At 42.0% G+C, this 24,788-nt stretch overlaps 1 long non-coding RNA gene across 2 annotated transcripts; it reads right to left on the bottom strand.

The window, feature by feature from the left end:
* Window positions 1–2,646: 2,646 nt before the first annotated feature.
* LOC131743190 (uncharacterized) lies at window positions 2,647–19,642 on the bottom strand. 2 transcript variants are annotated; one of them, XR_010837203.1, is made up of 3 exons: window positions 19,482–19,642; window positions 14,717–14,858; window positions 2,647–2,736 (listed from the first exon to the last, which is right to left on the bottom strand). It is a non-coding gene; the product is annotated as an uncharacterized lncRNA (long non-coding RNA). The 2 variants fall into 2 exon arrangements; XR_010837204.1 differs by lacking the exon at window positions 2,647–2,736 and adding an exon at window positions 3,996–4,060.
* Window positions 19,643–24,788: the final 5,146 nt, after the last annotated feature.

Below are 24,788 nucleotides of genomic sequence, written 5' to 3'. Positions count from 1 at the left end.
TATTCACTATAAAATTCTCTCAACTTTACTGTATATTTGTAAATTTTCATAATAAAATGTTTGAAAAAAATATCTAGAAATTTAATCCCATCCTAGTTCAGCAGGAAATGCAAAAGAGGCCACTGCCATGATTAGACCTGTATTCTGATTTCCAGGTTCTATAGCCTTTTAGACAGAATCTAATTTCCTGGATTCTGATCTCTCAGGGTTTTTATTACTTACAACTAGTTACTTCATTATCCTTCTATTTTGATTTTCTGGTTTATCTTTTTGTTTATTCATTTTCAAATACTTATCTTCACCTACTGTGAACCAGGCCCTGTTAGGTGCTGGGGATATGGTTTTGTCCCTGTTCCCCTGGAGCTTCCATCCATGGCTTATTACCAGCAAACAGTACCTTCGGTCTCTTAATTCTATCAGGAATGCTGGTTCTTTCATCTCTGGCTGAGGTTAAACCTGACAGAACCATTCTATCCATTGAATACTACAGACTCCATGCCTAGGGCCTAGAAGGTGTTTTTTTTTTTTTGGTGGGGAGGTCATATCTCCAATTTACAAAAACGAAACTGCAAAATCTTCTATACTCCCTAGGTGGCAGAAACAATTCTTAGTCGCCTTGATTCTCCCTTTTTCACAACTCTGGATCCCAAAGGACTGTCAGCCAGCATTTTTGGTCCCAGTGACAAATCCAGCTCTAATGTAGATGCTGTAGGGGAATAAGATACTCCAACAGTAAGATGGGCTATCACAGCCTTATTCCACTGTAGCCTTATGCCTCGGACTCACTTGGGCTGATTCCTTGCTCACCGGGCTACCTTCTAATTCCCATGTAGGTCTGAAGAGAGAATGGAGTATTTCTGGTCCTTGTGACAGTGATTTCTCAGGCAAACCAGAAAAGTAGCTTTTGATTAAGAGCTGTCACATCACATGTGTAGAATTCAGGGAGAAAATACACCAATCATTCCTTCATCATCATTATTTTGGTTGCTTGTGGGCATAAATTCCTCAGTGTAAATTAACTTGGTAATATAGTGACTAAAAAAGGGGGATGGGGAATATTCTGACCCACCTTGTCATCCAGAGCCTTAGTTTTGAACTGTTCTGGTTGATTCAGTTCTCATAAAGCCTTGCTTTACCTTTTTCTCAACTTCCAGGTTCTAATCACTACTGTTCTCCCACTGTTGACTTTACTTGCCCTCTGACCTCATGCAAGGCCCATCTTATCAGCTGAGATCTTAGCTGCTGTTTCTCTACTTTCAGCTGTGTTATTTCAGGGTCCCTTGGAAAAGGCCCAGCCTATCCAGGCCCCTGGGCCACAAGGATGCTCCAGTGGCTGGTGCACACTGCTCACCCAGAGCTGGGACCTGTCTGGGCAGCTTTTTGCACATAAAATTCCATGATTATAAAGATTTCCACCTAGTACATGTTGACAAAGAAAGGATATTGGTTTTAAAGACTTTCTTTTAACCAAAGCAAACAATAGAACAATGACTTATAAACCAATATCTAGTGAAAACCGAGAGTATATGGAATATTTTATTTTTATTGGTTGGTAATTATGCCTGGATGATTCACAAAATTATTACAACATTCTTGATTTTATGGTTCCCCCAGGAAATCCTTCCCTATTTTAAATAAAGTGCATTTTATCTATTGAATGCATTTGATACCTCTATCCTGTTATACAATTACAACACTGTGAATAAATATAAAGAGCTATGTGGTTTGACTACTTCAAGTATATAGAATTAGCTCCCTAGGAAGAACGGTGTTTTCATCCTTTTTCCCTTTAGAATCAAAAGGCGTCTGGTGACAGCTCTTTGAAAGGATGATGCTGAGACGACTGAATCTTCTCAAGCCTTCATATCTCTAGTCTGTTCTGTTAATTTGGATAACTATGAACAGACTGAAATCTATGTCTCTGCTAGGGACCCCAAAGAGCTCACTGCATAGGACCTACCCCAGCTTGGCTTTATATTTTCTGCATTTTTCTCCTGTTGCTGTTCAGAAAAGCTATGGGGTTAAAAAGAAAAGTGTGTGTTTGTGTATGTGTGAGAAACCATTTCAGTTACCATGTGTTTTAGTATTTAGTATTATTCAAATATATTCATCTAACATTAGGACTGCTCTAACTGGCACACAATTTTTATATATACTTATATACAGCCTAATAGCATACAGCTGAAGACTACTTAGCTCCTCTGACGTGAAAGGCACTGGGCAATCTTAAATCTCTTGTGCAACAAAGTAGGGTATAAATCAACCAACTAACAAACTATACAGAGATACAGTCTGGGCAATGCAATGAGAACTGTTCTAGTCCTAACCTTGCTAGAACTACGTGGTAGATATTTTAGTTAAAGGCCAAACTCATACTTTAATAATTCATAAAGAATTATTATGTAAGGGATTATTACTAAAATAACACCTAGAGCTCTTTTTATAACTGCATGGAGAATCTCTATTTACTATAAATATCTATCATTCATTATTTCTTACATAAATAGTATTTATCATTGTTTCTATAATAGGTAAAGTACTATATGTTACCCATTCTTCAGGATTAACTATTTTATGTTAAAGATATATGAGAAAATGCTATTTTAACCTCTCTACAGGATGTGTGAAATTCGAACATACCTGTGGAAATTCAACATTTTCATTTATCACCAGGCACACAACATTAGCCTAACACCTTCTCCTCTCCATCCTCATCCTCGTTCCCACTGCCACCTCCTGTGAATTAGGACAGAAGAGAGAGATACTGTATAAATACAACACAACTGGGTGAATCTTCTGGTCTGCTTTTTGTTGTTGTTGTTGTTGTTGTTGTGTTACGCGGGCCTCTCACTGTTGCGGCCTCTCCCGTTGCGGAGCACAGGCTCCAGACGCGCAGGCTCAGCGGCCATGGCTCACGGGCCCAGCCGCTCCGCGGCACGTGGGATCTTCCCGGACCGGGGCACGAACCCGCGTCCCCTGCATCGGCAGGTGGACTCTCAACCACTGCGCCACCAGGGAAGCCCCCCGTCTGCTTTTATTACCACACACCAGCTGACCCAGGTACAGAGAATGACATTTGTATATTTGTTGTACACACTTTCACTCAGTTTACTTCACAAAGCTTAATGCGCTCTGTTCAAATTTGCTACAGGTACATTCTTAACATTTCAGGCATGCATAAAAATAGAGGTTTTGTTTTTGTTTTTTGCCAAGTAAATCAAATAGGGAGGTGGCTGTTGTTTTTGGCAATAAGGTCTCACATTTGCTGAGAATTAGGTGAGGATTTTTAGGGGTGGGAAGCCTGTGTATGGGATTCCTGTGAAGCCATTAGCTGAAAACCTTTGGTTTAAACCACAGCGTCCAGGGCTGGCCTCCAGCAGGTCAGCGTCCAGCCACTGTCTCAGGGGCACACGGCCTCCCACCTGTCCTTACCCCCTGCACCTCTCCCACCCCTATTAGTGGCTATGCGCTGAGGGCAGGGAAGACGCTTTCACTTCTACATTATGCTCTCTGCACTGTCCGCATTTTCACTTATTTACTCTGTGTGTGTGCGTGTGTGAGAACGCTGAAGTTCTACTTTCTTTGCCTGTTTTTTACAAAGCCACGCATTTCTTACATTGAATTACAAATGTGAGGCGCTCACCCTGGTGCAGCCCCGCCACCGACGCTTGCGCTCTTCCTCTCCGCCTCCCACCTCCTCCTCTCTCCCTTCCCACCTTTTGCTTTTTCTCTGCTCCCATGAGGTTCCACTTTTGTCTTTCTTCTTTTGCATAGATTTTTCCGAACTGCACTCTTTGTAGGAACCATTTTAGAGATTCTTCCAAGGTCCTTATTTGTGATTACATCCACCTTTTGTTGCCATGATGGCTGTCCTTTAGGACTTGATTCCAAGACACTTGTCCAGAGTGACTCCTGCGTCGAGTGGCATATTTCTCCGCTTCTTATATTTTCCCCCCTCATATATTTTGAAAAGAATTTTGAAAAATGTGTTCTTCCTCTTCCTTTAAGTCCTTTTTCCTCCCGGCTTGTAGAGCAGGTTTTGTTGCCGGCAGAACTTTCTCTAAAGTGAAAGGAGACAGAGTTAACTAAAAGACACAATGAATTGCTGGGTGTGTCCAGAGTCTGATTAGGTTTGAGAAGAGGAACAGAAAGAATTTTTGTGTTTTAGAAATTGAGGAGGCCTCCTGGCCTAGCGTGAAAAACTCAAACAGGTAAAATTCTATTTTAAAAATTTCAACAATTGGGAATTGGGAAGCTAAGTTAGCATCTTGTTACTAAAAGCATCGGAGGTCTTGGTTATATATTTTTAATGCACTTGTTACTTATTAATTTAATGTCAAAATGCTTAGATCTCCTCCTGGCCCCGTTCTTAACCTCTGTTCTTTCCCTGTTAAATCGTGACCATTCCTTGCAGCCCCTCACTCTGAAGAGCCGGTTTTCAGGACTACTCCCAGGTAGCCTGGGGCTTCAGGGGAGCACCGATTAGACTTGTCGCTCCCGTGCAGGCCGTAGTTTCTGCGCACAGAGAAAATGCTGGGGTGAGTCATAGTTCTCCTTTCCTAACAAAAGGGCATTGTACTGTGCTGTTTGGTTCAGGCTCTTCCGTGCCACTTGTGGTTGCAAACGTATGGGACAGGAGGCTGGTTCCAGAGACGCACCGCTCAAGTTGTATTCTAGTGCGCTGCTTTGGGCGTGCCCTGATAGACCGTGAGATCCTTTAAGGCTGCGACGCTTTGATTTATCTTCGATCCCCAGCCCTAAATGCACTTGTGCCTAGCTCAGGGAGTGCTAAAGCAAGTGTGGCTTGGTAGGAACCCTGCAGGAGAAGGGGAAGGGAGAAAGTTTGCTCTGTGCCCCAGGAGCAGGAGTGGCACCCTTAGGAAGCCAGCTCACCTGCACATAGCCGGCAGGGGGCGCAATTGCATCAGTACTAGATTGAACGTGTTTCTTCGGCCCCACTTGTTAACTTAAGCCTTACCTGTTTGGTGAACCCAAAGGCCTGAGTCCCTAGAAATTTAAACCTGCACATAAGCATTAGAATATCACCTGTTGTACAAAACAAACCCGCATTATATTTAGTCCAAAAGGCACAGGAATAGTCCAGAGTTAGCTTACAGAATACTGAGTCAGGACATCTCACAGAGTCAGATGTAAGAGGAAAAGTACCTGGTCAGTCTTCCAGGAAATTTCAATAATTTCGAAATTGGAGGCTTCTTACACTCATTTGACCAACCTGTTCCTCTAATCTAATTTCTCAGATGAGAAGCCAAGATTTATGAAACCAGTTATCTAGGCTCCTCAAGAAGATGTAGCTACAGAAAAATTATACAGTACTTTTCTGGGTTTTAGGCATGTGTTGAAAACATGCAGAAAGGTGGCCATTTGGAAAAATTGCACCTACAATCCTCCTTTCTCTCTCTCTCTCTCTCTCTCATATTTACATATGTACATACATGTACATGTATAAAACATGTGACATTTATGCACAAAAATATATGTATATAATATGTATTTTATATATAATAAATATATATTAAAGATCTATCTATCTATCTATATATATATTTTTTCAGACCCTTTAGAGAGCCACCATAGCCTAGTGACCTCAGCATATGGCTGTGACCCACCCAGACTGTCTCAGTTTGAATTCTTGGTTCTGTCACTTAGCTGTGTGACCTTGGGCAAGTTACTTAACCTCTCTGTGACTTAATTTCCTTGTCTATCTCTGTGACTTAATTTCCTTGTCTATAAATGAGGTTAATAACAGTATCCATTTCATTAGGTTATTTTAAGGATTAAAAAAGTTAATCTTTGTAAAGCTCTTAGAACGGTACTTGGTACATAAAAAAGTACTATAATAATTTTAAAATAGAATTCATATAGTTTTGAAAAACACCATTTTAATAATGAATGTAGATAACACTGCAAGGGTACTTTTTAAAAGGTTGGAAGTTGGCTTTTAATGTATCTTTTTAAGGAAAATCGATTGTGTCATAAATGATAGAGGTGTGAGAAAGAATGTGGAGCTAGTGAACCTGCCCACCAGATTGAGTCTGAAGCTTTACATTATAATTCCAGGCGAGGCTCTGGTTTCCAGTGTGCAGAAAAGTATCTGACATTTTTTTTTCTCATTTTGGAAAGCTTAAAAAACAAGCACCCCAAATTCAAATGCCCAAATCTTCAAAGAATTGTGTGCCTGGAGCATTTTAAATGTACCTGCCCCTTGCAGTCTACTGTTTCAGAGAAATCATGACTTTATTTCTGAAGCTGGCTCTTAATCAGCTTCCTCCCCTTTTCCTGAGTGTCTCCATCTGAAGCAGCCATTGCTGTATTCTGCTAGTCTGTTGGGGCCGCAGGGAGTGGCTGGCAAGAAAGATGAGCAAGGATAGTCTGTCCAGGACACATGGGACATCTCGACTCCAGGGTCGGTCGGGGGAAAGGTGGGTCCCTGCCCTGCGATAGGCCACTAGGATCCAGCTGAGGACCAGGTCAGGACAGTCGGGCCCAGCTCTAAGGGGTTGTCACTGGATAGGTCAATGCAGCTCTAAGAGGGCAGAAGAGACAGCTCTTGGATTGGAATTACAGGCCCTACTTGGGGAGAAGCACAGCAGAAGAAATGCCCAAGGGTCTCACCTGAGGAGTGGAGTGGTCTCTAGGAAGAGAAAAGGGTCCATAAAAGAGGTCCTTGCTGTGAGGGGGCAGGGCAGAGAAGGTGTCTGGGAAGAAGAATGGCTGGTCTTCAGTAGGGTGGGGGGCTCAGATCACCAATAATCAGGGAGATCTGGTGAGGCAGAAGAAGATGCTAGCAGGAAAGTCCCTGAAGGGCCCAAAGCAGCCCCTAAATTCCCCACAGGCAGCTCTTCACATGCTACCTGGAGGCCACCATTGGGAGGCTTTGAAAGAAGATACCGGGTTACCTATACAAGCACTCGCCAAGCCAGGTGACCCATTGAGAGAAGCTGCTAATTGTAACAGAGGCAAAATGTTATCTGTACTAAGTTTAAAAGAGTTTTCCAGGGGGAAATGAGGACAGGCCAATGCAGCCAAAAAGAGCTGGGTGTTGGTTTTGCAGAAAGCTAAGTTACACTGACAAAGAGGGTTGCCAGGTGTCCTGTATTGAACCAGACAGCATGGCATTTTAGTTTCTGCTGTATTAAAATGCAGCAAATACCTGTTTTTTAAAAAAATCACTATTATTTCAGATATACTTTTTCTTACATTTTGATTGATTTTTAATCAGCAGAGGTTTGTAATTTCAGCTTTTATTTACCCCTTCTGCTAACTATTAAATGGACAAGCACTACTTATAGGAGCCTCATGATCCTTTTGAAATGTGAGGAATTCTTTTAGGTATCTGTGTGCAAGTAAACTGTTCCAAGCCTAATGTTAAGTATTCTGTTAAATAAAGTAAATGTCTGTCCCTTAGGAGGGGAGGGTACACTCTACAAAACAACTTTTTCCCTCAGTCTCTGTGGTGTGGATATTTTTGTAATCCTAGGAAATAGTTATCTTTAGGACAATAAGAAGAGCTAACATTTATTGTTTAGCATGTGCCTGACAGTGTGTGAGCAATGGTCGTCCTCTACCCTCTTTCTCACAACAATCCCGAGAGAGATGCTCTAATTATCCTCATTTTACAGAAGAGGAAACAGGCTCAGAAAGATTAACTATTGAGGCCAAAACCCTAGATGTTATTCTCTTTTTTGTTTGTTTATTATTTTTTAAAATTTATTTTTGGCTGCATTGGGTTTTCATTGCTGCTCGTGGGCTTTCTCTAGTTGAGGCAAGTGGGGGCTACTCTTCGTTGTGGTGCGCAGGCTTCTCATCGCAGTGGCTTCTCTTGTGGAGCACGGGCTCTAGGCACACGGGTTTCAGTAGTTGTGGCTCACAGGCTCTAGGACGCAGGCTCAGTAGTTGTGGCTCACGGGCTCTAGGACGCAGGCTCAGTAGTTGTGGCTCACGGGCTCTAGGGCGCAGGCTCAGTAGTTGTGGCGCACGGGCTTAGCTGCTCCCCGGCATGTGGGATCTTCCTGGACCAGGGCTCAAACCTGTGTCCCCTGCATTGGCAGGCAGATTCCTAAGCACTGCGCCACCAGGGAAGCCTTAGATGTTATTCTCAGTTCCTTTTTTTCTCAGACGCCTCATTATTAACAAGTTCTGTCAGCTGTAACACCAAGATATATCTAAAAATCTGACCTTTCTTCACCCTAGCTCAAGTCCTCATTATCTTTCTTGATTGGATGTTGCATTAACCTCCAACTGCCCCCGAGGCCACTCTTACCACCGGTACAATCTTCCCTCCACACTACAGCCAGAGTGGTCTTTTTAAACTGTAAGTCAGACCACGTACTCTCCAACAACTGTCCTTCACATATAAAATAAAGTGGGGGACTTACAAGGCCCTACATGAGCTGGTTCCTGGTTGCTGTGTGCAGTCTCCATTCATTTAACAAAAATTATTGATGGCCTACTATGTCCCAGGCACTGTTCTAGATGCTGGGCATATTGTTCCTGTCCAGAGCTTACATTCTAGTGGGAGGAGACAATAATCAAAGAAGTATGTAGGATGATACCCGTTATCTTGTAATAACCTATCATGGAGCATAATCTACAAAAATACTAAATCACGAGGCTTTACACCTGAAGCAAGCACAATGTTGTAACTCAACTATACTTCAGTTAAGAAAAAAAGAAATATGTAGGCTATCAGATGGTGGTGAGTGCTATGGACAAAAGTGAAGTGGGACAGGAGAATAGGAAGTGTGAGTGGCAGTGAGGGGCCACTGGGTGGCTGAGCAGATGACCAGGGGGGCCTCCTGAGAAGGTGACAAGGGAGCGGACACTGGAAGAAGAGGAAGGAGTGAGTCAAATGGATTCTGGGGGAACATTCCAGGCAGTGGGGATGGCAAGTGCAAAGGCCCCAAGGAAGAGGTGTGCTTGGCATGTTTGAGTAACGGCAAGGGGGCCGATGTGGCGAGAGCAGAGAGAGTAATGCATGGGGTAAGCGGAGGGCAGAGAGGTCCCAGGCGTGGTTGGGGAAAGGGCAGACCATGTAGGAACTTGTAGGTCCCTCCCCTGCTCCACTGTAGCCATGGGACTTTGAGTGGGTGGCTGGGCAGCCCTGGGAGGAATGTGAGCAGTGCGGTAATGTGACTGGGGAACAGGGCAGCAGTGGCTGCAGGGAGACTTGTTCACAGTCAGAGGTGGGAGCGATAAGGGTGGCGTGGGCCAGGATGGTGGCAGTGGAGGAAAAGGGCTCAAATGTCGGTGATGCGCCTGTAAGTGAGAAGCGAGGATTAACCGTTGGATTTACCACGGTGAAAGATTTAGCAGCGGAGGCAGTTTCAGTGGAATGGTGGCTCAAGCTGGGCTGCAGAGGGTTCAGAGGAAATGGGGGGAGAGGAAGTGAAGACAGTGAGTGAAAGTGGTTGTGCTGTAAAGAATGTCAGAAAATGGGTGGTGGCTAGAGGTGCAAGTTGGGTCAAGAGAAGCCTTCATTGAAATGGAAGAAATTATAGTGATTTCTTATGCTGATGGGACTGATGGAAGAGGAGGAAAGAAACTTGCTAGAGCAGGAGAGGGGGTGAGTTTGTGTACCTGTAGGAAGGCCTTCAGCCCCCATGATAGGAGGGGAGGTGGGGATATGGGCACAAGCACAGGTGGGTGGGCAGGTGTCGGGGTGGCAGCTTGAGGACCTCCTTTATTGTTTGTTTCTATTTTCTCAGTGAAATAGGAAGCTCATCAGTGAAGAGTAAGGGTTGGGGAGGAAGTGTTGGAAGTTTGAGGAAAGAGAAAATCATATGAAGCTAAAAGGAGTTGAATGTTTACACAGGGGAGTGGTTATAATAATGGACCTCGTACCTAAGCTGGTTAAAGAGGGAGGTGAGGGCTTCCCTGGTGGCTCAGTGGTTGAGATTCCGCCTGCTGATGCAGGGGACGCGGGTTTGTGCCCTGGTCAGGGAAGATCCCACATGCCTCCGAGCGGCTGGGCCCGTGAGCCATGGCTGCTGAGCCTGCGCGTCTGGAGCCTGTGCTCCACAACGGGAGACGCCACAACAGTGAGAGGTCCGCGTACCGCAAATAAATAAATAAATAAATAAAAATTTTAAAAAGAGGGAGGTGAGGACATGAGGGAGGAGGGGAGCAAGCAAAAGGTAGTGAAACAGTAGACTATAGGATCGAATGGAGTTGGGGAATTTTTGGAGCTGGGATTGGAAGACGGGAGGTGATGGTGAAAAGTGGGAGGCTTCACGTGCCACCATTCTCTCTCCTACACTCTGTGTCAGCTCACTAGCCTTCTTCGGTTCTTCCAACACTTCACGTTTGTTTCTGCCTCAGGGCCTTTGCACTTGTTCTTCCCTTCACATCTTTGCATGATTTGCTCCCTAACTATGCTCAGCTTTCTGCTCTGTCATCACATCCTCAGGGAGGTTTTCTCTGCTCTTCTAGGTAAAAGGCAGTCTCTGTCCCCTGACTCTGTTTCATTTTTCCTTGTGGCATTTCTTGCAACCTGAAGTTATGCTATATTCATTTATATGTTTACATTCTGTGTCTCCCACTAGAATGTAAGTTCCACAAGGGTAGGAACATTGTCTTGTATACCACTGTATCCCTGATATGTAAAAGGCACTCAGTAAATAAATAAATTTAAATGAATAGTGAATACATGAACTTCCCAAGGTCACTCAGCTAAGGTCAATAGCTAATAGCTAATAGGTGATGCAGGTAAGATTCCCATCCAGCACTCTGACTCTAGAGCTTTTGCTCTTAAACACTCAACAGAGAGAAAGAAGAACTAGAAGGAGAGAGAAGCTGCTGTAGCTCTCTTGGAGCTTTCAATCTCTGAGATTTTAGGAGCTTCCCTACGGATGGAGTTTGAGGGGAAGAAGGAAAATACTCCTCTACTGGAAGCTTTATTGGAAAAGGCAGAAGGTAGAAAAATAATTTCCTGGATAGAAAAACAGAAGGACAAAAACAAACCAGTAACAATGTACAGGTCTGAGATTGGGGTATTGATCGAAGGCCCCTTAAGACTTATTTATGATTTTTTTTCCCAAAGAAAATGCATTAAGGCAGTGCTTTTGGAATTAAAAATTAAAATTGAAAAAGTACCCATTTTTTAAAAGAAGGAGAACTGCAGTCAATCTGGTGGTGAAAGCAAAGGGTGAAACTTTAAGTTCATCTTTCCTGGGAGAGCAACTGGTTTAGAAGATAAAGCTATGCAGATGTAAAGCAAAGATTTTGAACCATCCCTTTTCGGGGTTACACTTACATCTTTAGTTTCATGAAGGATGACTTGAAGCAGCCACACTTGTGATGCAAAACTTATTCCTCAGTGTTATTTTCCATTTGCAAATTGGTTGGATCCACTTGAGTCAAACTGTGCTTTTGTAGACTTCGTTGCTTCTTTTGGAAGTGTTCTTTCAAATTAGGTTACAGAAACAAGAGCTGAATTATATACACAGCTGCAGAAATAGACTCTACTTTCAAATGTAAGATGAAAAATATGAAAATGGAGAGAGTTCCTTTAGTGTTGAAACTGCCCAACGTTCTTGGTAAAGTTCTGTTTCTTTTTTCTTTTCTTTTCTTTTCTTTTTTTTTTTTTTTTTGGCGGTACGCGGGCCTCTCACTGTTGTGGCCTCTCCCGTTGCGGAGCACAGGCTCCGGACGCGCAGGCTCAGCGGCCATGGCTCACGGGCCCAGTCGCTCTGCGGCATGTGGGATCCTCCCGGACCGGGGCACGAACCCGTATCCCCTGCATCGGCAGGTGGACTCTCGACCACAGCGCCACCAGGGAATTCCAAGTTCTATTTCTTAACACAGTCAGAAATTGGTGGGTGGGGTGGCCACATGGCCTGAGGAGTGAGGCAGGCCCCCTTTAGAGCAGAAGTTGCAGTCACTCAGATGGACATTTGAATCCAGTTCTGCTCCTCATAGTTGGATGACCCTGGTCAAGTCATTTAACCCGGTTACTTTCCTTACCTGCAAGAATCCATGTGCTCAAAGCTCCCTCATGGGGTTGCTGTGAGAATTAATTGAAATGATGTATGCAGTGTCACGGAGTGATTTGCTTGATAGTGTAAATTGCTGGCAGACTACTTCTTGCTTTTGTGCACTTGTGTTTTTGTTCTCACTCTGTTCATAGACAGCATGACGATATAATTTAGCCTCCACACTGGAACCCTTTTGAGAATGAAAGGGGACACCAAACCAGAGAGAACTCTGGGCTTAAGTCAAGACTCTCCCCCAGGCAAACCAAGATGTCAGGGTCACCATCCCAAAGACTGAGAAACCTGTAGGAAGGAGGTGCCTGCCAGAGGGACAGAGAAGAAGGGGATGAGGTGGGCAAAGACGGGTCTTGTCTGTATTGGCATGTTGCTTAGGAACTAGTAGTCAGTTTGAAACATATTAAGAACAGAAGAAGCCCTCTGGCCCTTCTCTCCTGCCACCTGAAAATTTGGCGATGGACCTCCCTCTATTGTGCCCAGATTGGGCTGGAGATTAAGCCAGCACGTGCCAAGATGGCATCAAATCACAGGGGTAGACTGGGGACCCCAGCATGGTTATGAGTAGGTGGTTTCTTTTGAGCCAAACTACGGGGATTTATGCCACTGTTTATTTCTCTGTTACTTGCCAGCACCGTGATACCCAAACCTTCAGGAATTTAAGGATAACTGGCATTACTTTAAAATACCCAATCCCAGGCCCCCACCAGAGAACTGAATCCAAATCTTCTGACAGTCCGTATATTTAAATGAGTGTCTGGGGCAGTCTCTGTGACCGGCAAGGTTAGGAAACATTGCCCTTGCCTTGAGAAAAGCTGTTTACCAGTGGTCCCCAACTTTTTTGGCAGCAGGGACCAGTTTTATGGAAGACAACTTTTCCACAGACTGGGTGCGGGGAGGGTGGCTCAGGAGGTAATGGGGAGTGATGGGGAGCTGCAGATGAAGCTTTGCTCGCTGGCCCACTCACCTCCTGCTGTGCGGCCTAGTTCCTAACAGGCCACGGACTGGTACTGGTCCGCGGACCTGGGGTTGGGGACTCCTGGGTTAAACTTTCTGGCTTTGACTTGATTGTGCCACAGGATATTAAGAAATGTCTTTTGTCATCTCACATATGGGCCTCAAATACGAAAGGAAGAATGGATCCGAGGAGGCTCTGATGGAGCAAAGATGATGAGTGTCCCAAAATACAGACAAATCTCCAGGACAGGGTTTAGGGTTCTGTGGTCTGTCTGCTTCTGGCCCTGCACTCACTGGTGCCATTTTCAATGTCAACTTTGGAGGAGCTGAGCCTTATATTTATTATAAAAGCAGTGATTCCATGTCCTCATACTTTATTTAGTTATTGCTCTTTCTCTTCTTTCCCCATCAAGCTTCCGGAAAGAATTGTTCATACCTCCTATCTCCATTTCCTTAATTCTCATTCACTCCTGACTATAGTGGAATGAAGCCTGGCCTGGGTGATCTGCCCTGTGTGATCCTGAGCAGGTTAATTAATCACTCCAGCCTTAGTTTCTCCACTTGACTTCTACAAGAGGGAATGCATTTCACGCCCCCTACCCACCTCTGCCCTGCGTAAGGAGATGAACTTTCTCTTCCTGAAAGCATTAGAGACCTAATTGTAAGATTCAATTATTCAGTTATTTTTCAGGGCTCAATTTACTTTTCTCATCAACAGCTAAGACCATACTCAGTTTTTGAAATTCTTACTTTTTTCTTACATTTATGTCATTTTTCCCAGTTTTTGCCTCCTGGTTCTTTTTCCTTTACATATACCTTATACTTAGGTATATGAATGGAATTATGCAGCCATTAGAAAGTATCTCTATAAAGACTGTAGAAAGATGATTACTTGAACATCTTAAGTAGAAACAGTGCAATGCAAAATGCTACATGTTAAAAACAGGTAAGGTGCTGTTGGTCTTAAGAAGGCATTATGGCCACGTGACCAAAGATAACAGAATCTTACCCTAGACTGTGGCCACACCCACACTCACACCTAAGATCCCTCAGGGACACAAAGGGAACATAACACATGAGAATTAAAGTATCATTTGCTATGTGTACTCTGGTTAGCTGGGCCTGAGCACTGCTTTGGGCTTCAGATCTGAAGACTTCCTCTATCTTCCAGGCATAAATAAACTCTTACCTCGGCAGGAGCACATCAGATATGTATGCCTGGTCCTCTGCCTGAGAGGGAACAGATCCTGGTTTCAGCAGTGAACAAAGAGGCAGCAAAAAAGATTAATTCTCGTTTGAGTGTGCTGGAGCAGGCTCACATGACTTGAGAGCTGATTCTGATAACTCTTCCCAACTCTGCAGTCAGCATTCAGTGAACTCAGGTTGACAGCTTGCAGTCAGCCATGGTGGGAGAATTTACAACGTGGAAACTGGTAAACACTGCAAAGTGTGGCTCCCTATCCCCCACCCTTGCCCAAAGCTGTGTGTTAACTGTTGATTAGCACACCACTGGGAGAGGGCAGGAAACATGTTACTCCCCTACTCTGAGCTGGCTCTGGTTATGTGCACCACTCTTTCATTACAGGAAGAGAGAGCAACGTCTAGATTCATTATCTGCAATAATAAAGATGATGACAATGATGAAAAACACTTAGTGAGCACGTCTAGATGCTGTGCTTCACTGTACCAAGTGCTTCCCCTGCATAGCCTTAATTTATACTCAAATGACTTTATGAAATAGGGACTGTCATTACCTCTATTTTACATATGAGGAAGTTGAAGACCAGAGTAAGTAATTTGTCAAATGTTCCACTGCTGGTGAATAGAAGATTCTGGATTCCAGTCCAGGCAAGGCCTCTCTAGGGTCTCAGCTCTGATCTCCATGATAACCCCTTCCTGGGGAAAGTAGGAAGAGAGGTTGGAAAGTTTCATCCCCAACTAGAAGTTGACAGCATGTATTACTATGATAGAAACATTAGATGTTACAGAAAAACCTGAATGAACTTTCTGACCAACTCAATATTTAAAAGATGCATCCTTGTGTATTGTGATACAACTTTTATATAAGATTTTCAAACTTGCACAATAATACAACATATTTGCATGGATATTTACATATGTGGTAAAAGTGTAAAAACATACATGGAGATAATGTGGGTACCTGGCTATTTTTTATGTTACCACTTTTTTGTATATTTAAACTATTTTGTAATAAAAATTTAAAGTATTTCTATATAAGGTAATCAGATGGGTTTTAATGTGAGATTATAGGTAGTTCTACTCACTTATTTTATTACAAAATTTTTTTAAAAGATGTTTATTTATTTGCCGCGCTGCACAGCTTGCGGGATCTTAGTTCCCTGACCAGGGATTGAACCCGTGCCCCCTGCAATGGAAGCATGAAGTCCAAACCACTGGACTGTCAGGGAATTCCCTCTAATCATTTATTTAAAAATTTTTAATATTGTTGTATTGTCCTTTCTTTTTTTTTTTTTTTTCTTGGCTGCATGGCCTGGCATGTGGGCTCTTAGTTCCCCCAACCAGGGATCAAACCCATGCCCCCTGCATTGGGAGTGTGGAGTCTTAACTGCTGGACTGCCAGGGAAGTCCCAGTATTGTCCTTTCAATTACAAAAATTTTTAAAAGAGTGAGTGCATGCTAAAACTGGTAAAACCTGAATAGCCTGTAGTCTATTTAGTTGTCAATGTTAATTTCCTAGTTTTGGTACTGTACTATGGTTATATAAGATGTCATCATTGAGAGGAATGAGTAATGCAATGGATCATTATTATTTTAAATGGATTAATAAATAAAGGTTATTTTATTTATTATTCTCAAAAAGTTCAAGAATTTATGTTTTAATGGAAACTTCCTCTAACCCCCAGGTACTGTTAGATGGTTTTTTTTTTAATGTTTCATCCCTCTATCATAGCGCTAACCATAATGTAGGTTGTTTATATATAAAGCACTCTATACATTTAAACGCTATTCTTTTTTTCCAGGAAACTTTGATGGGCCATAAACTATTTTCCATATTTAAGAATTGAGATATAATTCATATACCATAAAATTCACCTTTTAAAAGTGTATAATTCAGGGCTTCCCTGGTGGTGCAGTTGTTGAGAATCCGCCTGCCGATGCAGGGAACACGGGTTCGTGCCCCGGTCCGGGAAGATCCCACATGCCGCGGAGCGGCTGGGCCCGTGAGCCATGGCCGCTGAGCCTGCGCGCCCGGATCCTGTGCTCCGCAACGGGAGAGGCCACAACAGTGAGAGGCCCGCATATCACAAAAAAAAAAAAAAAAAAAAAAAAAAAAAAAAAAAAAAAAGTGTATAATTCAGTGGGTTTTAGTACATTCACAAGGTTGTGTGACCATCACCACTATTTAATTCCAGAATTTTTCATCACCCCTAAAAGAAACCTTGTAACCATTAGCAGTCACTTACATTCTTCCCTCTCCTCAGTCCTGGAAATCACTAGCTAACTTTCTGTTTATACGGTTTTGCTTCTTCTGGACAATTCATCTGAATGGAGTCACACAATATGTGACCTTTTTGTCAGTTTCCTTTCACTTAGCATGATGTATTCAAGGTTCATCCATGTTGTAGCATGAATCAGTATTTTGTTCCTTCTTTTATGGCCGAATAATATTCCATTGTATATTCTGCTCATCCATTGATGGACATTTGAGTTGCTTCCTTTATTTTATTTTATTTTTTTTGCTATTCTGAATAATGCTGTTATGAACATTCAGGTTAAAGTTATTGTGTGAACATATACTTTCAGTTCTCTTGGGAATACATCTAGGTGTAGATTTGCTGGATCATACAGTAACTCTATGTTTAATCTTTACAGGAACGGTCAAACTTTTTTTCAAAGCATGGGCCAGAAACTTTTAAAGAACTTCTTTTTTATTACTATAAAAGTAATACATTATATAACCATTATAGAAATGTTCAAAAATTCATTAAAGAATCAGGACAATATAAAAATCATTCTCACTTTTTACTACTTATGGATAACAACTGTTAATCCTGTGATGGCTTTTTAATATGTGCATATGCATGCACACATATACACAAAAATAATCAGTATCATGCTACATAGAGTTTTTTTTTTTGCGGTACACGGGCCTCTCACTGTTGTGGCCTCTCCCGTTGCGGAGCACAGGCTCCGGATGCGCAGGCTCAGAGGCCATGGCTCACGGGCCCAACCGCTCTGCTGCCTGTGGGGTCTTCCCGGACTGGGCCACGAACCCGTATCCCCTGCATCGGCAGGCGGACTCTCAACCGCTGCGCCACCAGGGAAGCCCTACATATGGTTTTGAAATTTGCTTTTCTTCACATAATAAAAGAATTTTTCAAGTTGTTAAATAGCCTTCTAAAACATGATTTTTAAATGGCTACATATTATTATTTTGTTTGAATATACCAGGATTCATATAACTCATGTCCTTTTGATGGATAATTAGGATATTTCTAATTTTCCCTTGAAAGTTCCATAACAATATCCTTGTTATATAAATTATGTTTTTGATTCTTTTCTTAGGATACATTTCTAGAAGTTGAATTAAGTATATATATTTTGAGTGTTTTTTATACAGATTACCTAACTGTCCTCCAAAATGTTGTATCCATCTATGTTGGTTTCCAGCAGCAAACAGGATGGCCTGTACCACTCAATGCTGGCCTACTTGTCATTGAAAAAAGGCTGTATAAGTGTTTTGCTTGGTATTTCTTTATCGATGAGAATGAAATTTTTTTCGCATGCTTATCAGTCATGTATTTCTTCTTTTTGTGTCCTGTTATTTGTGTTCTTGGCTTGTTTTTCTACCTTTTGTTTGATTTGTTATTCATTTGGAAGAGAACATGGTTATATATATTGCATGTATTTGTTCTAATTGAGTTTTTGATTTTTACAAATTTAACGTTTTTCTTTTTCATACAGTATAAAAGTAATAGACACTCAATGTAAAAATACAAAAAAATTATAATAATATAAAACATAGATACTGAAAATTTCCCATTTCCATCTTTTCAAATTGATAACTTGGTGTATATTCCTCTAAATGTTTTTTCCTATCAATATATTATGAATTACATTTCCTTTCAAAATTGGAATCATAGTATATATACTGTTTTTAACTTGATTTTTCACTTACTATATCTTATACATATCTCATTGTTAATACGTCCTGCTTTATATCTTCTTTTAATAGTTATATACTACTATCACTATATTGTATTTTTAACATAAAAGGTTTTTTGTACATTTTTATTTAGTCATATTATTAAGTCTCTTTTTTATGGCATATTGCTTAATTTTTATGGTTAAGAAGAAGGTTCCCAATTTTTTTTTTTTTCTTTTGTGGTATGTGGGCCTCTTACTGTTGCGGCCTCTCCCGTTGCGGAGCACAGGCTCCGGACGCGCAGGCTCAGCGGCCATGGCTCACAGGCCCAGCCGCTCCGCGGCACGGGAGATCTTCCCGGACCGGGGCACGAACTCGTGTCTCCTGCATCGGCAGGCGGATTCTCAACCACTGCACCACCAGGGAAGCCTCCCAATTTTTTCTAAAAATTCCTTGATGAGGGCTTCCCTGGTGGCGCAGTGGTTGAGAGTCTGCCTGCCAATGCAGGGGATACAGGTTCGTGCCCCAGTCCGGGAAGATCCTACATGCCGCGGAGCGGCTATGCCCATGAGCCATGGCCGCTGAGCCTGCACTTCTGGAGCCTGTGCTCCACAACGGGAGGGGCCACAGCAGTGAGAGGCCCGCGTACCGCTAAAAAAAAAAAAAAAAAAAAAAAGAACTCTGATGAACTATTCAAGAAATTATCTTTTTAAAAAATTTTTCTTTATTTATTTTTTTTGGCTGTGCTGCACGGCTTGCAGGATCTCAGTTCCCTGACCGGGGATTGAACCCAGGCCACGGCAGTGAAAGCACTGAATTCTAACCAATAGACCACCAGGGAACTCCCAAATTATCCTCATTTTTAAGAGACAAGCTCTACTGTAAAAGACTAAAAACTACTGATACATCTGTGTAAGCTATAGGAGGAGTCTGGAAAACTTTGCTTTGCAGATAAAGAGGGAAAATATTGTTTTGATAAAATAAAATATATTAGAGTGCCTATTTTAAGTGATTAAAATTCAGAATACATTACCATTTCAGCTGGTCTTAACAGGTAATTTTTAGAAGTTTGAAACATACCACTAATCTCCGAAAAAGAGAATTCTTACTTCCCTAAAACATTCATGAAAAAATAATGATTATCACTGGGTTAGGTACTGGGGCTGCAATGATGAGAAAACACAGATAAACACACTCCTACAAACGCACACAATCTCTGACCTTATGGACTTTACAGTCAAGTGGGGAGAGAAACATTATTAAATTATTACACAAATCAATATATAATAACAAATGGCAGCGTGTGCAATGGAAGAAGAGCATAGGATGGTATGAGATGATCATGAGGGAATCTGACCTTGGCCTGGAACTTCTTGGAAAGCTTGACATACCTGGGATGTGTCCGTTGTGCTATGCTTGGGGGATGAGGACGAGGAGGAGGAATCTGGTGGCCAGTGAGGGGGTTCCTTCAGGAGAGAAAGGACTTCGGGAGCAGGAATCCTGAATCTGGAAGGAGCAGGGGCCTCAAGCAACGACACAACGGCAAATACAGATGCCTGCAGAGAGAGAGGACCGTGGGAGAGGAAGAAGGAACGTGCCTCGGTGAAGTGTATTTAAATTTAAAAATGGTGTAACTACGGGCTAACGGTTTGTGATCTCTGCTTTACAGGGAATGTGAGAGTCATTAAATGCTAGCTGAAGTCCTGACAGTGTCTTGAACCTGACTGTTCAAAGAATTACAGAACTTAAATGCTGGGTACAACCCGGCGAGAGTCCCTGAAAGAGTTGGAAAAAGAAAAACCCGGTGTGAGCATGATGTTACTAAACGCCAAGGAAAGAGGGCCTTTTAAGGAGGAGGCAGTGAGAGCTGCTAAGAGATCAAAGCAAATGAGAACTGAAAAAATGTCCATTGAATTTCACAACACAGAGGTCAATGACCTTCACAAAATGCCTAACCTGTGTTCATATTGTATAAGGAGTCTCACACATCTTCTGGATTGTCTGTGTCTTTTGCCTGACTGGGAGGAGTGTGGGCTGCTTTAGATCCAGCGCAAGTTCCCAGAGATCCGGCCACATTCTAGCAACAACTAGCATAGTGTTATAAACAACAAGACCATTATAAGATAAATACATTTTTGATAAGGTATTTATTACCACATACTTTGATATCAGAGAGACTCAATTGGACTCATGTTAAAAAACAGAAGCCATGTATTTCTTTGCAATGCTGTATAGGTAGGTATCTGATAAATTTAGACCTTCAGAACCAAAGTTCTATGAGATATACTACTGCCTTTACTTAAGATAAAGAAAGTACAGGAATCTACTAGCTATTGAAAACTATAATAGAGGGCTTCCCTGGTGGCGCAGTGGTTGAGAATCCGCCTGCCGATGCAGGAGACACGGGTTCGTGCCCTGGCCCGGGAAGATCCCACATGCCGCGGAGCAACTAAGCCCGTGAGCCATGGCCGCTGGACCTGCGCGTCCGGAGCCTGTGCTCCGCAACGGGAGAGGCCACAACAGTGAGAGGCCCGCATACCGAAAAAAAAAAAAAAAAAACTATAATAGAAAACTGTTGTACCCTTATTTTTGAAGAAATGTTCTAAAAATGTCTCATAGAGCAGGGTGAGAGTAGTTTTCTAAATTGAAATTATAAAAATTATTATAACTTGACATTTTTCAAGATAAAACTAGAGCACATAATGATTAGTGAACACTACACAAAGATGCCAAAATAAACAGTTTCTACAAATCAAGTTCTTTTAAACAACTGCAAATATTTATACAACAGTAGTCTTTACCTGAATGAGTCATTTCTTAAGGCCCTCATAAAGTGACTTTCAACAAGAATAAAATTCTACATGTATGGAATTAAGTTTAGAGAAAAAATTATTAACATAATTGAGTGTAATCATTGTTAAAAATATCAAAACAGAGCACTACATTTCAGAGTATATGTAATGATTTTTAAAGCTCTAGTGAGGTGTACTCTAAAATGTAGTTAATATTTAAGCAACATACTATCTTTAGTCATACAATATAGTTAAGATCATTATATTAAGATAAATTATATAGGATTGATATATAAATATATATATAAATATATATATATGCATAATTTCCTCTCAGAGGACTTTAGGAGTATTTGTCATCGTTAATTCTTTCTACATTTATTACATTTTATTTACAAATTGAAAATTTTAGTAAACAATACATTTGAAATTAAATGGTTCAATGGAATCTAACCTAGGCACATATGTTGTACTTTTATATACATTACTGCATTAAAAAAATCTATAATTTTCAATAACCTCAAAACTATTAAAATAAAGGAAATTTCTTCTCCCTTAAATCTTAGACCCTGTTATCAGATTAGTCTTCCCAAAATTCTGTTTTCATCTTGTTAGTGCCATATACATAATTATTCAGTGACTTCCCATTTTCTACAGAACGAAGTTCAACTCTTTATTCTGACATCAAAACATTCCACAATTTGGCCTCAAACTTTTTTTCCAAACTAGGTCATGCTCTTCCCTGACTCAGTATCAGTGAAGCTTAATTCCCACCCTGAACTTGTGTTCCTCACCTCCAATGCTCTTCCTCTTACCTTCAAATCCTATGATCTTTAATTCTGTTTGACTCCCACCTCCCCTGTGAAATCTTCGTGATGCTTCCATGCCTTCCTCTGATCTTGTCTTCACCACACCGCTTACACAGACTCTTAAACAGCCACTATTACTGAACTAGTTCATGCTGTTACGACTTGTCTCCTCAGTTAGTGTCGTTGGTGCCTAGCACAATCCTGAGTATATAATTATAAGCATACGTTAATATCATCTTAATTACCTCTGACATTTTATTCTTTTTTTTTTTTTTTTTTTTGGTACGCGGGCCTCTCCCTGTTGTGGCCTCTCCCGTTGCGGAGCACAGGCTCCGGACACGCAGGCCTAGCGGCCATGGCTCACGGGCCCAGCCGCTCTGCGGCATGTGGGATCTTCCCAGACTGGGGCACGAACCCGTGTCTCCTGCATCGGCAGGCGGACTCTCAACCACTGCGCCACCAGGGAAGCCCCCAACAATTTCACTGAAATTGTAAAGCTTTAAAAAACACTTCAGAGTCTTCCTTTCATTAAGTGAGATGTTTTTTTCCTTTTCCTCTCCTTTCCCTAAGCACAAGGAAGGAGGTACAGCAATGGAAAGATATATGCTTTTAAAAGGCCACCCTGGGGACTTCCCTGGTGGTACAGTGGTTAAGAATCTGCGTGCCAGGGCTTCCCTGGTGGCGCAGTGGTTGACAGTCTGCCTGCCGATGCAGGGAATGAGCGTTCGTGCCCCGGTCTGGGAAGATCCCACATGCCGCAGAGCGGCTGGGCCCGTGAGCCATGGCCGCTGAGCCTGCACGTCCGGAGCCTGTGCTCTGCAATGGGAGAGGCCACAACAGTGAGAAGCCCGCGTACTGAAAAAAAAAAAAAAAAGAATCTGCCTGCCAATGCAGGGGACACCGGTTCAAGCCCTGGTCCAGGATGCGGAGGAACTAAGCCTGTGTGCCACGACTACTGAGCCTGTGCTCTAGAGCCTGCGAGCCACAACTACTGAAGCCCGTGTGCCTGGAGCCGGTGCTCCTCAACAAGAGAAGCCACCGCGATGTAACAAAGAGTAGCCCCCACTCTCAGCAACTAGAGAAAGCATGCGTGCAGCAATGAAGACCCAACGCAGCCACAAATAAATAAATAAATAATAAATAAATATATAAAATAAAATAAAATAAAAGGCCACCCTGGGCTGGGTGTAAAAAAAGCAGAAATTGTGTGCTACCTTCCTCTACTGCATAGGCAGTTTAGCTCTGCTTAAGACTATTGTGCTTGAGCCTCACATTACAAATCCAAAACAACTGTGTTCAAAACCAGCATGGTTTTCTTCTCCCATATAGCAGTTGCAACCATTTATTAAGTACCTCCTATATGTCAGATACCATGTTGGTTGCTTTGTATGTTATCTGATTTTCACAATCAAGTGAAACATGATCCCCATTTTACAGAAGAGAAAACTGAGGCTTAGAGATGCTTAGTAACTTGAACAACTTGTATATGGCAGAGCTAGAGTTTGGATGCAGAATTGATCCAAAGTGTCTGCTCTTTTTGCTACACCTTGCAATGTCACTGCCTTGTATTGCCAGGAATTCTCGTTGGGGAATGTTGGGGCTTGCATTCATGACTTTGGCAGCTATTGGGAAGGGAAGGACAGAATAGTTATGAAATGTTCCAGTAAATCTAAGGAGGCTCACCAGCACCCCTCTCTTGCACATAACTGCTCCAGTCTTAATTATTAGACGTTCCCCATTCTGATGATTTACATTTCAGTGTACACCAAATTTGGCACTGTCCCTTTTGTTATGGAACATCTGAAGGAAAACTGGCGGATTTCACCTTTGTCAAGGCTCAGGACAAAAACACCACCATGAAATAAATCACAAAAATAAGAATATATGTGTGTATATATATATTTCAAATATATAACATTAGAAAATTCTACCTGTAAAAATATATTTTTCACAAAAGACAAACTTACATGAGACTATATCTTATTGCTGTGGTGACATATGAATTCCAGTCTTAAGCTTAGTCTGCTTATTTGAAGAACTGTCAATAAAAGGAAATTCCAGTGTGATAAGAATTTTGACAGTCCCTTGGTATGGGATCTAGTTATAGTGTGCTCTTCCAGGAAGGAGATAGCTGTGTGAGTGGGTTTTAATCCGTGTATGTAGGTTTTTTAATTTTTTAATTCATTTTATTTTTGGTTGCGTTGGGTCTTTGTTGCTGCGCGCAGGCTTTTCTCTGGTTGCGGCAAGCAGGGGCTACTCTTTGTTGCAGTGCGCTGAATTCTCATTGCTGTGGCTTCTCCTGTTGTGGAGCTCGGGCTCTAGGCGTGCAGGCTTCAGTAGTCGTGGCACATGGGCTCAGTAGTTGTGGCACACAGGCTCAGTAGTTACGGTGCACGGGCTTAGCTGCTCCACGGCATGTGGGATCTTCCTGGACCAGGGCTTGAACCCGTGTCTCCTGCACTGGCAAGCGGATTCTTAACCACTGCGCCACCAGGGAAGCCCCGTGTATGCAGGTTTTAATCTCTTTTTCTAGTCACACTATATGTGGTGATTCCCTGATTGGCTGTTTTATTAGGACCATGGGAGGGAAAATAGGTTATTATTCCTTCCCTATTTTTCTACACTTAAGAGAATTTAATATACGATGGTCTGTTAGTAGTTAATTTTTTAAAAAAAACAATCTAGGGATTTCTATGCAGATTTAACCAATGTCTTACATTTAGTTGGTTAGAAGTTAATTAATTAGTATCTACCAACAACCAGATACACATAGGACAATTTCTGATTTATGAGTTAATAACCTTTCACTCTTGTATCATTTTAATATTAGGGTATTCAAAATGTTTCTACAAATCAGGTGTTTGATTTTCTTTTAATAACACTTATTTAGTAGGAGACTGGGGTGCAGTTTTCGCTGGCACTGACAGTTACCGTGCTGTAGAAAGACCGTGTACCTGGAATCTGACTTAAGAGTCTCATCGCTGCCTCTTGTTTTTTGCCTTGGAGAAATCACTTCATCCGTTTCCTCATCTATAGGATGAAGATCATAATTTCCATTCCACAGTGTTCTTATGAAGACAAAATGACATAAATATAG

The sequence above is a fragment of the Kogia breviceps genome, chromosome 16 (assembly GCF_026419965.1).
Source record: "Kogia breviceps isolate mKogBre1 chromosome 16, mKogBre1 haplotype 1, whole genome shotgun sequence".
Classification (NCBI taxonomy): domain Eukaryota; kingdom Metazoa; phylum Chordata; class Mammalia; order Artiodactyla; family Physeteridae; genus Kogia; species Kogia breviceps.
This window is presented reverse-complemented; position numbering and strand designations above follow the sequence as displayed.